Source organism: Falco peregrinus, chromosome 7 (assembly GCF_023634155.1).
Source record: "Falco peregrinus isolate bFalPer1 chromosome 7, bFalPer1.pri, whole genome shotgun sequence".
NCBI classification, from domain to species: Eukaryota; Metazoa; Chordata; class Aves; order Falconiformes; family Falconidae; genus Falco; species Falco peregrinus.
Genome location: NC_073727.1, coordinates 51204670 through 51221555, shown reverse-complemented (window position 1 = coordinate 51221555; position 16886 = coordinate 51204670). Strand labels below are relative to the sequence as shown.

Genomic DNA, 16886 nt, shown 5'->3' with positions numbered 1-16886 from the left:
AAGAGAGCAATTCTTCAGTGTTAAAAATCACTTTAGTCACGAATAAAAGGTTCAAGAATCAAACATTACAAAGAGAAAAGAAGTTGCCATTTTCAAAGCAGAACTATGTGCACTGCATGAAGGGCAGACAGGAGGAGATGACAAGGCTTTAACACTGAAGTCACAGAAGAGCATGTAACAAGACAATTGTCATTACAAAGGTACTCTGTTACATCAAAGGCATTAATAGTCCCAAATATAAACCTTAGTAATGTTTTCAGAAAGGCATGCTAAACAAAACATTTTTTTGATGTAAACATTTTTAAACAGATATCAGTAAATTTAAGTAACACATCAAATAACCAGTGTTTCAAAAAATAATATAATGAACACAGCACAGAAGAAACTTTACTTTTATTAAACAGCTAAACTTCCCAGAAACTTAATTTAAATGTGACAGTATTTAAAATGTGATAGAACAAGTTAAAAAAAAAGGGGGAGGGGTGTGTGTGAATGAGAATCAAAACTTCAGTAAATAAGAAAGGTTTATTATAACTAGAATCTAAATAAAGGCCTGCATAAAAATCCTGGGCATAACAGAAGAGCCTCCTGTTTATACGACAAATATTTGTGGCTTAACAATGATTCACATTTTAAAAAAAATAAGGCAAGCAAAGTTAATTGCAAATGTGTCTTTTCCCCCAAATTTCATTAACATTAAAATTCTTCCAAGAAATCAGACAAACAGAGGAAATGTTTGATGATTTAATACCAACAAATATTTGCTGTGCTTCATATTCATAGGTACCTGAGGGACCACTGTTACTTAGAATATTCTATCTTTAATTCAGCTGCTTTAACTCTGAAATGTTTTGTGGAATAGGTGAGGATAAAAATGAGGGGGGAAATGGAATCATGAGAGATATATAGAAAATTTAGGTAAAAGAACCAGTACTCTGAAGGAAATGTCATTATTCTTCATTTAACATCTGCACATACTCACTACTCCATAATATCAAGCTACAGTGTGGGGTTTTTTTAATGTTCTCTTAGACAACTTTCTAAACAATGGTGGCTCTGAAAATATCTTCGTGAATTTCAGAAGCTGAAAGAGAGAAAATAACCCTCATTCATAAAACAGAACCTGATGCAAAACACAGCTGAGTTATAACACATTCTCTGCTGTAATTTAATCTCTGAAAGTACTATCTACCACAAGGTATTTACAGCTTATTTCACTCAATCATGATTGAAACTCAGCACTATTACTATTTAAACAATTCAATTATTATTTTTTTTAACCCCAAAGCAGGAGTCAGTTGTTTTCTTTAAAGATGGTGAGAAGCTATATTAATATCAGGTAGTACAAAGTATTATGTTACAGGTATGATGAATGAGAGAAGGTTCCTAAACCAGCAGAGGGCAGAGCAAGAAACATGCTGCTACCTCTTCTTGTACCGACTGGTAGTAAACTGACACCACACTGGAATGGGAAAGGTACCACTTACTCACAGGTGAGATGCATGATAACCCGCACAACTATAGTACTGGGGTGCTGGGGCAGGAAGGCAAGCAAAGGACAGGGAAAGGTGTTCCCAGGTAAAACAGTTCTGTTCCTAAGAGAATGCTTATACATGCTTATACGATGTGGGCAAACATAAAGCATCCTTACTGAGTGGCATTGATTTCTTTCATAATGAAAATTATAGGGTTCAAAGTCTCAAAAACTTGGAAGATCTGGGAGGAGTTACAACCTGTCAACAACAAAAAAATACAATGCACACTGTTATACTGAATGTATGCCCGATTTGTAACTTTTAGAACACAGAAAAATATGTTGTTATCTAAAACAAAGTAGCCTGCCTCTCTTTCTTACTGTTCAAGTATTTCAGATTAACAATCTCAGCTATTGGTTAAATTATTCTGTTGCAGAATGAATTTTTTTTTTCAGTTTTTTTTTTTTTAAAGCTGTACATAAAGACAATAAACAGATGATTCTATATATATTTCCTTTTTTCCACACACCCTAATTTACTTTTAGATGGAACAAGTTGTGTGTAAGGTCAATAATCACATGTATTATTAAGGTCAGAACTCATAGCACAAATATTTATCAGTAAGATAACTGAACTAGTATACAACTAGGTCTACACATGCTCTTCTATGGTCATGAAATAGATCAGTAAGCTCTGTTGCTGTGGAGAGTACTATTTCTTAAGTCAAACGGTAAGACTGAAAGAAAGGTTAAGAAGAATAAAAGACCACACTATGTTTTGAAAAAAACAAATGGTCAAAAAACAAAACCAAAAAAACCCCACACAAACAGACAACCGAGTTTGGAATGGGCTTCCAATTTCTGCTGTTCTGTCTCAACACACTGGGGCTTTGATTCCTCTACTGCTTCCATTCTGTCCCATGAGGTTGCTTTCTTAGTAGGTTAACAATTTTCCAAGACAAGTCTTGTTTGTTCAAAATGCTAGTTGAATGTTATATCAATACGAGTGTTTAATTATTTATTTTGTTGTTTTTATCAGAAGCAGGAAATTCAGATCTACACTACATCATTTATTCGAAGTCAGTTGCAAAATGTATGACAGGGCTAGGCTCATGGGAGGAGAGATAACCTGCAACCTCTTGCAGTTACGAGCTGCAATTTTTTTATGCTTACCTCATTCTCCTTTTAAATCATGAAAGGATGGTTTGGAAAAACATATATTCCCCCAGATAGAGTATTTCCTTAAATTGAACTAGTCTTCTGCGGAACAAGTCTTGGAAACATCATTTCCCAACCACATTTTATTGTAGAAAAGGCTGAATGAGTAAATTGAATATAGCTGGCATTCAAGTTGGAAGGTATCTTTCTCAAGACTCATGAAATATGGTACAAGACTTTAAGGCTTGGTTAGGTTGGTGTTTTTTTTTTTAAATAGTTTGGGGAGAAAATGGTGAAAAGATGGGCAGGAGACAATGACTACAACTTGCCCTGTTGCAGAACTTTGTAGAAAGAAATTACAAACTATGGCTATTTTGAAGTGAACTGCAGCTAGAACAATCCAGATTACTTCAGAGAACCAGAAAATGGCTGAGGTGGGAAGGAACACTGGGCATCACCCAAGTCCACCCACCCCCCGCTGAAGGCAGGGTCAACCCGAGCATGTTGCAGAGAGACAGGTTTTAAATATCTGCAAGGACAAAGACTCCACCACACTCTCCTGTTCAGTGTTCAGTCACAATAAAAAAGCTTTTCCTTATGTTTATATGTAACTTCTTTTATTTCAGCATGCCTATTGCCTTTTGTCCTTCAGTAGCAACTGTCAAGCAATTGATCCTGGTTGCCAGGTCTACCTATAGAAAAAAGCTGCTAGGAATAACTTTTTTGTCCAAAATAACCCTCATGGTAATTTGTTTGTTACCACAGCAGAAAGGGTATGTGCATAGATGAAAGAAACAGCACCATGAAAACTAGAACACCTGAATAAAAGACTCATGAAAAAGAAATTCAATTGCATGTATTCAGAAATTATATTACATACACAAGAAGTAATTTGCAACGTGAAGTTTTCCTGCATCCCAGAGGTTGTTTATGGAAGAATTATACAGGAAAAATGGAGGCAGTGAAGATACAGGAAATTATGGAGTAAAATTATTTATATCACAACCTTGGGGAGCAACAATATTAGAAAAGCTTAATTACAACCAAACTATCTTGTCGCTAAATTAAAGAACATTAAGAGCAACATAACTGGCAGATAAAGTTTCACTGTGCTCCTTGTTTGGCAGAAATTTAGCCTAATTCTGTAAACAGAGTTTGTTTTCATTCTGTTGCCTGTTCATATACACTTATCCTCAGGGCACCTATACACAGTAATGGACTTGAAGAAACTGTTCAATATTTATCTTGCTACCAAGGTCAATGGATCAGGTAGTTTAAAAACCAATATTGCTACAACTCCTTGAAATTTAGTTGCACAAAAATTTAGACTAATAACATAATTACGGGGGGGGGGGGGGGGGGGGGGGGGGGGCTGTGTTGCATCTTTTATTCTAATTTTTTTTTATTTTCTTGGGGAGGGATTTAGTGGGGAGACACAAAGTAGGCAGAGGATGCAACTGACCTGTATCTATACAGTCAAACTTCAGTATTAGAAAACTTGTTCCATGAGAAAAAATACTAAAACTACTAAAATACAGGACACAAACCAACAGGGAAAGCTGCATTTTCCATACACCTCACCCTACCACAATAACTCCAAGTCATGGTCTTATATCTCCTGCATCCCAGTCCTTTCAGGCCATGTCTATTTAAATCTTCATATCCCATCCCAAAGCTTCACTCTTAATACCTTAACTATTGACTTAACAAGAAACAGACAGCAGATGATCGAGAACTCAGTACGTCCCTTCCCTTGGCTACAGGTATTAAGGTAGGCCTCTCCTCTACCTAGAAAATAATTTTCCAAAAACTTTAAACCCAAAGGAAAGAACTGTCTGTGAAGCTTGACTGAAATTATTGAAAGGATTCAAATGGTGAAAGGGGAAAATATTTTCAGAAAACCCTCACAAAATATTTTATCAAGATTTTTTTTAAAAAAAAAATCTCAGTCTTTATTTCTCACACAAAGGCTTAAAGTCCTCCCCAGTCTGGCCAACTGACTACAAATAAGTTGATGAATTAAAAACTGATGAAGACTCCAACAACTTCAAGCTGTCAGAATGCCATTTAAAGGAAAACTAAATAAATAGAAATACTTCCCTAGTACCAGACAAGGGTGTATTTGTTATAAAATAAAGAAAAAATGAATGCAATGTGGTAAGAGTAGAAGAAAGTTTTCCACATGGCACTTTTTTCAGAAAGCTACGGCCCGTAGTATTAAAAAAGTGCCACTCCCATGCTATGCACTTTTTCCACTCTAACTCATACAATTTCCAGTACTGTTCGCCACTAGAAAATACAAACACAGCTCAATATCAACAGCAGGGGCCTTTTAAACATTTCCAGTGGCTTCATTTCTTTAAGAGTGAACCTTAGTATCCTTACTCATCCTGAAGTGACAGGTTATTAAATTCTGTTTTCACTAACGTATTACAACAAGCTGGTCTCCCTACTGAATGACAAAAACCACAGAAAAGCTAGACCAAAAGGGAAGAATGTTTTTATATAACACCAAATTGAACACTAAAATTAAAAGGCATCAGATTAGCTTTAGTCCTTTAAATCGTACAAAGGTTTAATTCAAGTACATTCTAAGAACTTTAATTAAAATTATCCTACGATGTAAGAAACAGTATAATCAGTCACGGGTGCTTCTCACACTCAAATAGAGGAGGTAAGATGTGGAGAGAAGAAATTCAGCTATTTAGTAAAATTACCACAATATATTTTGCCAAATAAAATGTACTATAGGTACATTACAATTGACAGTAGTTCTAGGTGAATGTTTATTTTATGTTAAGAAAACATTCGCATATATATGTATGTATATCAAAGTTTTAAAAATAGCTGGAAGATCAATTTAAAAGAAGCTGCGTGAATTAAAAAAGTTAACATGTTGATTTAAAGCAATTCTGAAATAGAAGTTAAATTTAACTAAAAAGTAGATAAATTAGAAAGGTCATTGTAAGCAATTTCTAGTCCTGCTCTAGTTTAAGTTTTTAAAAATAAGAACTGTGGCCATGCAACGATGTCAGGTCTGAATTAACGAGTCCAAGAGAAACATTACTCAACCCTTCAATACAGATTACACCTTACTTAACAACCTTTTGTTGACACAATTCAACTGGTAAAACCAAGCCAGAGGAAACTTATGGAAAAGAGTATTCTTGTTTGGTAAGTCATTACTCCCAACCCTTCATGGGCCACAAGAGATGTCCAGCTTGCGTTAACATAACTCTTGTTCTTGTAACTGTTCAACTTGACAACCTGAGCTACAGAATTTAAAATTTTTGGCATCTCTGCTGCAGAGATACTTGAAAACATTTGGAACAGAGTATTTCTGTAACATACCGTGCAATGAAAAAAACACTTAGAAATCTCAGTTATACAAGTAACTCCACATCAGCTGATACATATTCACAAGAGCTGTAGCCCTAAACAAAAATTATATTAATAGTTTCTTACTGTTGTTTTATTGTATCCTTTTGTGGCCAATCTAACAACTTCAAAAGGTTCACTCCCCTTACCAGACAGTCCTTATTCCTCCAGTAGAACTGGCCCCAGCAACACGCCAGCCTTTCAGAGCGCCAGGCCAACATGCTGATGCAGCAAAAACCCACTCCCTACCTCCCCATTTTCTCTGGACAAGTGAGTTGTGTAAGATCATAAAGGGCTACTAAGTGCAGCACAAGGTCAGTGCTATAATCGGGAAAGGGAGAAGATAAGGGACCTTATTTTAACATGTAACTGCCACTTGAAGACTAGCTCATCATGTCTCATGACACTAGCCAAAATGAGCCAGGGACAGAACACGATTATCTTTATTATCCGACATGAAGCAACTTGTTCTTCTCTGTAAGAACTAGGTATTAAACTGCCAGTATGCAGTAGTAACTGCAAATACAAACAGGGAGTTTGATTCTTCCATTTTTGCCAGTGAATCATCTTGACAGGATTGACCAGTCAAAAACAAACAAAAAACCCTGGAACACCACCCACCTGCCCCAAACCTATATTCACAAGTGTATTCACATGATACACTCTTGACATCAACATTCCAATAAAAGTTGTTACTTCAGAAGAGGCCTGCCAACAAAGTGCTTAGGTAAGTAGCAAAAATAGAGGGTTTTATCAGCTGAAACTCCAAGCCAGCCCTGCAGAAAACCAGTTTAATATGATGCACTAATTACAGTATCTGTTTGAACAACAGTAGTAATTTTTTAACATGAAGCATTGGAACACACTGATTGTCCTAACCCCTACTGATAAACTGCTTTAATTGTGCAGTTACAGTCAGGCAAATTAACATAGACTTTTGCTCCTACTGAGCTTCTAATGGTAGCAGTTCAGAAGCAGGAAGCTGGTGAAAAAATAATGTAACAAAGGAAATACTGAAGGAGTAGCACCTGGTCAGGGAGAACACTGTAATTTACTTCACATTTAGAATTTCTGATTGAAGTTTTTTCCTATGGAAGCAATGGATCAATTGCTTAAGTTAACAATCACATACGCAACTGTTTTGAATCTCAGGCAAGTCAGTGTTATTTAGCATGTCTTTAATTATCAATTATTACTGTACACTAAGCCCCCTTCAAGACTATTCTGGATTAAAAAGTGGGTGTCTTCCAGCTCACATTAAACTAGCTGGTAGCTGTCAGACACTGTCAAAGGGCATTATCTAAAAAAATCTTTTAAGAACTATTCTGAAAAAAAAATCTGACTGCATGAAACAACCTAATGTTTCTATGCACAGAAGAGGATTATGTTCTCTGTCTCAGAGCCTCAACACAGACACTGTACTCAGGAAACTTCAAATCAAGCACCGCCCCAAGTTCAGATCTGCCCTGCAGTCAAAATGGTTCCTACATGCACAAAACACCATGCTGGATCTTTCTAAAGCTGTGGCTTCACAGCACAACTGAGCTGACAAAAGAGGAAGCCCCTGTCACTGCCCAAACCAGCCTGCAACCCCCAAGCCCACATCCCCCTGGCTCTGCACAGTTGTAGCTGGACAGTAGAAACTCTCCATAGCAAATATGAAAAATGAAATAGTTAACAGGATTGCATCTTTCCAGGGTTTTCTTCTTGCCTATTTCTCTCAAGTTGTGCCAGTGTGGAAAATAAGAGCACTGATTTGTGGAATAAGCTGTATTGTCGAGCGCAATCAAAACTCTGTAGCCTGTTAAAACTGAATAGTTCACTGGTTTGGGAGGAAAGTAAAAGAAGTTTTGTATGCACTGGTATCCTCAGGGAATTAATCAGAATTAGCACATGAAATACACAGCATAAACACAATACCAGGATATCTGTTAGAGATGAATGCAATTGTTAATACTGATACTTAAAATTAGCATGAAGTGCCAAACTTCACCTAGTCAAAGGAATGAGGCTGTTCATTTCTCTGACTTTGGACTATGGGTAGGAGTTTTAACATTTTAACTTTACCAGGATTCTTGAAGTAGTAAACTTAATACAGAGACAGCTACACAGATATCCAAGTATAATTTTATTCCCCTACAGAAAAGGGAAAAAGCAGTACAAGGCATTTCACAATACTGTGATTATTTTCACACACTGGCCACTGTTAATGTACTAATATCTGTAAACAAATATCAAAGCCCATTTAAAGAAAATGAAATACCAATAAAACCTGAATGCCGTAGCCTTCTTGATTCAGACAGCTTTTTGAAGGGAAGTACCTCCATATTCTGAATCTCAGGGTGCAAAAGACATTTTTAAATGAAGGCTTAGATCAACAAAACCTAATGTGTGACAGCAGACATTCCTCAGAGCATTCTCTAATCAGGAAATACAGACAGCAAGTGTATTTCAACTCATGACTCAAGTCCATTCATTAGCAGTCACTAATGAAATTAACTCCAAAACAACCTGCAACTGTTCTAAAAATCACTTCTGCACAAACCTATCTGCTTCTGATTTTATGAGCATTATTAATCAGTATAAATCTGATTCTGGTGTTCAGCTTCAAGTGTTCTTTTATTTACCTAGGTATTATTATCAAGCAGGACCTATATACCATGCACTTTATACACACAAATAATAAATTACTCAGTTTATGGAGTCTTAACGTAACTTAGAATTTATTTTACTGATTGTTAACAGGATGTTAAAAACAAAATAGAAAATATATCCAGAATAGACCAGGTTTTATGAACTAGTTATTCTCCTCCGTGACTTAAAAAGGTATTTCTTAAAGCAGGATCAATACATCAGTAACATCATATTTTATTATATAATACTACTAAATTTGTTCTTCTAAGTACCTACAGATTCTTTTGTACATCTCACTTTTTACTTAAGCAGTACTGTAGTCGTATGATATTTTAACTTACCATTATATTTCTACCCAGGAGGAAGATTAGTACACCAGGGTACTAGTCTTGCTAACATGTGTCTCTATTCCACCCAAAAACTTACCAAGGTGTCTAAAATTCTACTAAAGTACATGCTGAAAGGCAAAATAGTCTTAAACTGAAGTCTGATGCCTGTTTCTTAGCTGGGATTCTCAAACTAGGAGAGTTGAAAGTATTGACATCCAAAAGGATCTAAACTAATATACTTTCTAAAACTAGCTCAAGGAATAGCAACTTGAAGAAAACTGCTTTGATAAGTAAGTTGCAACTGCAAGAAAATGCATGTAACAGTCCAGTGGTTGATACACTGGTCCAGGAAATTAAAATCAAGATCCTAGTACTGCCTTAGCCAAAAATGCACCAACATCACCACACTGATGTTCCAGGAGTGCCCTAACATCAGGACAAAGAAAGGCAAAACAAGGCACTTTCTACTTTACCCTTTAAGAAAGCAGGTCACTGCCCAGGAAGGGAGGAAAAAAAATTTTAGAAAAAATACACAAAGGACTGGAGGCCCAACGATAAAGGATGTCACCAGGAGGTTCCTGTTCTACTTGCAGTTGTGATTGGGTAAAACATAAATAGCACTTTGAGGAGAACCTTTATTTTCAACTTCAAGGTCAGCCCCTTGATTTTTCCTTTTTCCCTTTGTATGGAACTTTTACCTCCATCTGTGCAATGAACACAAAAGATGGAAAGCATCATCAGAGCCTGTAGTTTAAAGATTTGGCAACTTATCGGAAATACCTGAGCAGTGGTTTCGCAATTCTGAGTACTTACTCATTTAAAAGAAAAGCACTACCACTACACCTTAGCTGTTTTTAAGGGGGAAAAGTATCCATTCGTTGGTTCCTCAGTCTTCTAGTCTGCACGTTATAGCTGTCGTAAGTATTTCTTTAAAGATTTTTCTTTAAATAGTTTAAAAAACCCACAACCAACCTCCAAACAAAAAAATCAAATCCCAAAACACTCTTCTTGACTGCAATTTGGACTACTGTTTACAGCATACTGAATTTTGAACGCTGCAATCAATTCAGTATATTAGTCACGAGCATTTACAAAAGTAAAGAAACATAGATTGTATTTTTCTATTGAATGGAGAATATGATCTGCTACAAAAGTAAGAAACATAGACTGTATTTTTCTGTTCAATGGAGAACATGATCTGCTTTTATGCTGGTAGTGCAATTTTACACTTTTTGAAACATTTTCTTTCCCATTTTGAAGCACTGTCATGTAAATTTCATCAACAGTAACTTCCCCAGATAACTGTGGCATCTGTTTTTACTGACTTTCAACCACTTTTATTTCCTCTATGCCTTGCATAGGTGCGATTGCTGCTTCGCATAGAAAGCCTGGTCAATGCATGAACACACCCCTGCTCAAAAATTTGAACTCAGTGTTAAATTGATCCATATCTCAGGTAAACTCATCCACAAACACCTGTGTTCTGGCTCTGATATGACAGGTCCACATATAAGTTATGTTGAACAAACCAGGAGGGTCAAGAAATAACAAAATAAATGCACACTTTCCTTCTGATGCTATTCCTACTTAATCTATGCATGAATTCCAGCAATTTTCACTCATTTATGTTAGAAGTCTAAGAAACAGACAAAGCTACATTCATTCAAACATAAAAAAGGAAACAAAAAAAAGTTGCTTCTAATTTACTTTTTCATTTCGGAGTGATTTTACAACACTGTTAAAGAAAAGGAGGATAAGAAATACAAAGAGAAAAAAATGTACTAGCTAAGTGACCTTTTGGAACTATCAGAAAAAAACAGAACTGCTTAAAACTTGCATTTTAATGCCAACACATCCACACACTTCTGCTGTGGTAATCTCAATTTGCCCATCACCTCCACAGTCCAGTGACTCAACCTCTGCTTGAAAAGCCAACCATTTTGCTTTTAGTGTTTCCTCAAGGATAAAGTGCATATATGCCTCCTATATGTATATGAAACATAGAAGTTATATCAATAGGGATTCCTCTGCATAAATCTTACTGAAGGTCTTAAGGGAGAATACTGTAAAGACAACTTTGTAAAACGACAATAGGGTCAAGGCCAATCCTTCACTTCTTTTAGTTACAAAATAATAGTAAGCTTTTAAAAGAGAGAACTATTTCTCCCCCATTTTCTCATGCTGTTAACGTTTACAATAATATGTGACTACTAAGCTCTTTAACATCTTTTCAGAAACTGCTTAACACTTAGTAAGAAAAGCAAAATTTCACTCACTCCAAATCTTTGCACAAAAGTATACAAAGATGTCACTACAGAACACTTAACAGAAACCCAGATTGAACATGTTAACATAACCTCAGTGTGCCAAGAAAATTGAAAAGTATGACATCCTTAAGCTGCAATGTAATAGACAGGTTTCAGATACAGTTACAAAACTGCACAGAACTACCAGCTAAGTTTAAGAAAAATCAAAAGGAAAGCTCTTCTCTATCCCCCCCTCCAAAACCCAATTGAAGTAAAAAAAGAACAGGTTCATTGTTTTTACTCTTTGTATGCAGAAAACAGTTAAGATCTCTGTTTAAGAACATGAACATTTACCACTGTTTCTTTAAAATCAGATTACTTGTAAAATAATACTGGTTTTATAGTAATATTTTATGTTTAGTAATATATCCTAATAAAAATGAATAAATATAGTAAAATTTTAGCTTTATTTTAGGACATTCTGATCTTTAGGCTTTTACTATTTGTCAAAGCAACTAAAATAGGACATTCATGACTCAAACTAAGCATACCTAAGTAGTAGTTAAGCTTCAAATAACTTCCCACCCATAAAGAAACTGTTCTTTCTCAGTGAAGTTTAAAAAAAAAATTAAGAGGTAAAAAAAACATTCATCACTTCTGTTTTTCTAGATTGGTTCAGGGGCAGGTTGGGGGGACAGGTAGAGGAAGGGGAGTAACTTTAACACTTAAATCCGTGACACTTTGCCAATAGCACTTTACTGCTGGGCTACAAGAACGTAGCAAAATGTGGGAAAGAAGCCATGCTCAGAAAAATAAAACTGTTTTTACTGCCAGGGCCAGGCTGACATGGCTGCAATGCTAGAGCTTTAGCTCAAAACCTGTATCTTACACTGCTTGGGAATGGCTCTTTCTGATCTAGATAAATGTGTAAGTTAACCATAACTGTGAGTTTTTACAAGACTACACACAGCCCGACTGCAAAAAACAGGTGGGAGTGGGAGCAATCAATGTTACAACAGATCTTGTGCGTAAGCTGAAGTGCTTTGTGGAATCCTGACCTTAATGAAAAACAGCATACCAGCACTGATTATACCTAATAACTTCACATCTAATATTTTTCTTATTTCCCCTTTCTTATTTCAATCCTTGGGATGAATCTGCCTTTTAAGATTTCCTCAAAGATGCATAATGAAGAGCAGGTGTCTGAATCACTCCTCCGTCCTGTAGGTCTGCAGGGATGGCAAGAAGATCAAGTGCCTAGGCAGCTAAAAGCCACCCTGAATAATTAGATTCAAATCACTGCTTACACCGACAAGAAAACATAGTGCAAAACATACTTTTTCATAAGTGGTTGCTTAAATGAATATTGTTGGCTTTAGACCCAACACCTGTGCTTATAATTAGAACACTGATCTTACATAGCCACCTCAGAGAAAGAAACTCTCCCAGATCACAACTCAGAACTATTCTGACTTCTCCTGTATAGGAGGCTTTCTTCCATAGACCTCGGTTCAACAACAAAGCTGAAACAGTAACTGCTCACTCCCACCAAAACAAGTGGCTCCACTCCTTTCTCCTTCCTCTCGGCTGCCTGCAGAGTTCTTCCTTCCTCGTTGAACCAGCAACAGCTCTCACTGGGCCCTTTGAGAGCCAGTTTAAACACAGCAGCAAACTACTGCTGTCAGATTAGGTTTTGCCTGTTTAGCAAGCTGAACTGGCTCACTGACACATTCCACAAGCAGCAGACTGAGCACAAAGGATGGCACAGCCATATCCCTTTGCAGGAAGCTGCCAGCTGTCAGTCACACCTTCAGCAGACTGCACAGCCAGCCCAGCTGCCCCCCTGCCCCATCAAACTGCTCACAACAGGGGGGGTGAGGATGAGGGAGCTCCACACTTCCACTGCCTGACTTGCAACTCTGTAGTCATGTTGGGCACTCAGCAGCATCGCTTACATCAGACGTAATCTTACCGTAATACAGAAATTGCGGTTTAAAAGTTAAGTGTTCTCAAAACTCAGTTTCCACTCACTTCAAGTTAGGCGTGCAAAACAATCAACATTTTTGACTTCAAATGTTACATCTCAGTTGCTTACCTGAAATGAACATACTATGTCCCATTTATTTAAATAAGGGTGTGGCAAAAAATTAACCCCAAACACTAGTCACTCTCAGCACAGTGATTAACCCCAAAGAGAAGTTTAACTATACAAAAAGGTCGTAACTAGCAACCTTAATTCTAGCATCTGCTAATTTGAATTTACAATCTCAACACTGAAAAATGTGTAACTTCACAGGACAGATCAGCTGGGTTTCAGTGGCCCTGTTTCTCTCTGTTCATTACATAAGGTGCTTTTTTCTTTTTTTTTTTTTTTTTTTTAAAAGCCTTTTGTAACCATTCAGGAGTGCTTTCAACTAAGAAATTATATAATTAATGTCACTTATTCTAATTTCTTTACACAGTGATTTCTCCCACAGTACTAAGTTCTAAAATTTACAGAAGCATTATAAGGATGCCTTGCATTTTGGATTAGAGAGGAGTGAGACCAAAAATGATGTTTAAAGTTAATTCTAGAGCCAATAGGCCTTGTGAAACTCTATTACAGAAGGGCTTTGTCTTGGTGACCAGGTACTGTTAAGCAGGTGACTGCCCATAGTACTTACTCCAGTGCTTAGACGGTCGCTTGGCCCTGCTCTGAGTAGTGGCCCTTTCTACAGTCCACGGGTCTTTTGGAGAAGATAAACAGTCAGATTCATTGACTAATATAACAAACTCATTTTCCACAGAACATTACTGTTAAACAGATACTATGCTACAGGTGACATAAATTCACAGCACGTTACCACTGTTCACAACACACAGTGTTGTCCAGACAGGGTATGAGGTTCTTTACCAGTTGGAAACAATGGAAAAGTTAGATTTCAAAATCCATATACTAGCCAATTTGCTCCGTAGCTAGGAAGCTCACGAGTTAATTGTGATGTCTATTCAGGCTGAGCTTCCATTCATACAGGTTTTCTGAGGTTTTGTTTTTCCTTTTTTCTGTGTGTATGTTTGTTTTGAAGAATGGGCTATGTGAGCTTTGTGTTGTCGACTCTGGATACATAGTAATACTTTAAAGATTCATGGTAATACTTTAAACCAGTGCATAAAAAATAGCATAGTATGTTGTCGTCCACAATTTATTCAACAGTAAACTATAATTAGCAGTACAGTACTGAGTAGAACAGGAAACATAACATTTCTATAGTATTTGATACAGCATTATTGCTAAATGTTAGATTTTAACACATCTAATAATAGCAATCTAACCTTATATTTTATCCTCTATTCTCTTATTTGTTCTCTAAGCTACTAAACCAGCAAGTTTCCCCTAGAACTGTAATAATTTAATCTGATGGTGATTACACAAGCACACATTTATGTATCTTTGGGTTTTAATCATTTTACTCCCTCCTCCTGAAATAGTTCTGTTCTTTCCATACTTATTCAGTTGCAACAATTAGAAAACAAATTTATTTGCAAACAAATAGCACAGACAACAGTTCAAGACAAAACAAAGACAAGATACTAATGCAAATCAAATATAACTAACTAACTTCTACTTTAAAAATAAAATTCTGTTATAGAACCCACAGAGAACTCCTCAAATATGTCACTGAGTACAGAGCTAACAAGAAATATTAGCTATTGAACTAAAGTTGAGTCCTTGAAAGAATTCAGAACTGGTGCCTCAAATGATCTCAGCGCACAAACTTTCCATGTATTTATGACTGAAACCTTGCACACAATCTGTAATTACATTGTTTTATTGCAGCAGTTGGCTCAAATTCTTGCTACAATTATATTGGATTTGACACACCCGAGTTTACTACCTAGATAACTCAAAATGTGACTGCTCTTCCAAACCTTCTTTAAGACTAATTTCACGTAACAATTTTATCAATGATGATGATGAAAACTGCAGAATGTGGAGTATCCAGCATGTGGCATGTGTTCTCAAGGCTAGATTAAAATGTAGTAATAGTCATGCCAGTTAAAGCACTGGCTGAGTGCCAGCTTGGCACCAATATTAAATGGCTTTTAAGAATACTGCTGATAATACATTAGGGAAGCCTTTCCTACAGTACAGATACGATGGATCTTCAGGATCAGCATTCCCCTTTACCTCTCAGGTGACATCAATCCAGTGATTAAAAAAAAATAAAAAAATACATCAGTAAGCCAGTGGGTACTTCTCTTCAGCAGTGCTACTATAATGATTCATAGGAATTAGAACATTGCAACCCATCAGTACTCTCTGGTGGTTTTCACAAAGAGCTCTCTGGTCCTTCAATGAATATGTGCTTAAGGTCAGGGTATGGAATTCATTTGCTTTCTACACTTAATGAGCAGAAAACTGCAAATTATTCAGTTCATTTAAAATATGACACACTATCATCAGTTTTTTGATATAGTATGCATGCAACACATTTTAAATAAAAACCTTGTGAAAATATTTAATAGAAAAAAGTAATTTTAAGTGAAATAATTGAAATAACATTTCCGTAAAGGAGTAATTATGGAAAAAAATAAAATCTGACCATTTTAAATTTGAAAATAAAGTGTAACACAACCCTTGCTCATTACACAAACACAAAAGAAAGTGAAAGCTATTCATAATTTCAATTCGAAGTCAAATATCACAGTATTTACATTGCATATATGTACACTGGCCTCAGGAGAGAACATCTAGATATGCATCCTTCAAGATCAGATCCAATCAGCAGTCCTACAGCTGCTGTTTAGGAGACAGTATTATCCTTCCAAAAAGACATCTAGTTTCTCATGAACTTTTTGAATCCTGCAGGTTTTGGTAAAAAGTACAAAAACATTCACTAACAGAATGTATTTTTTTTAAAAAAATCTCATTAAATAGTCAATCTGCTACCATTTTCATGTGCAAGATTGAGTAAAATTAAGCGCGCAAACTGAATAAAAACTACAATTAACCAAGTTATCATAGCTCCATTGAAAGTCACTAATATGAAAAATTAAGACTTATTTAATTAGGCAAAATTTCAAGTTCTGTTTTTTCAATACAGTGCCCAAAGTGAAGCACAGGTAGATCTAGCCGTTTCCTTCAGCTAAAATTAATGAAGAGAGAAATACAATGAATAAATACTGGACAGCTTAAAAGAACCACACAGAATGTCATTAAGTGTGAAGCCACAGAAGCCAAGTAAATCCTTGATGGGTTAACCAAGTCTGAAGACATTTAAACTAATTTTTAAAGGATTCCAGTACATTATCAGAAACATGCAAAAAGTTATTACAAAAATTAATGCTTCTACTCTCCAGAAGACAAGTTCCAAACTTACTTTGTTAAAATGCCCATTACACATGATTTTAGATGGCATACTTCTCTGCCCACACAAATATGAAACCAAAGTTTTACAGTTTAAATTAAAATACTTCTGAGTAACAAAATTCCAAGTAAGATGGTATGGCTGGGAAGAAAAGGTCAATACATGCATGCCTTTCTTACATTCTACAGTGGTTTCATCCATCTTAGAAAATAAGGCAGCACTGTGCACGAATTGAGGACAAAAATAATTACACGCTCTGCTCACATCCTAGAGAGATAGCTAGAAGAAAGGTGACTTCATTCTAAATGTTTCCTACTAT

General features: G+C 36.1%; 1 protein-coding gene across 10 annotated transcripts in view; it reads right to left on the bottom strand.

Annotated features, from left to right (window-relative positions):
* The window catches only part of QKI (QKI, KH domain containing RNA binding), a 159285-nt gene that overhangs the window by 51373 nt on the left and 91026 nt on the right, over positions 1 to 16886 (bottom strand). The window lies entirely within an intron of this gene.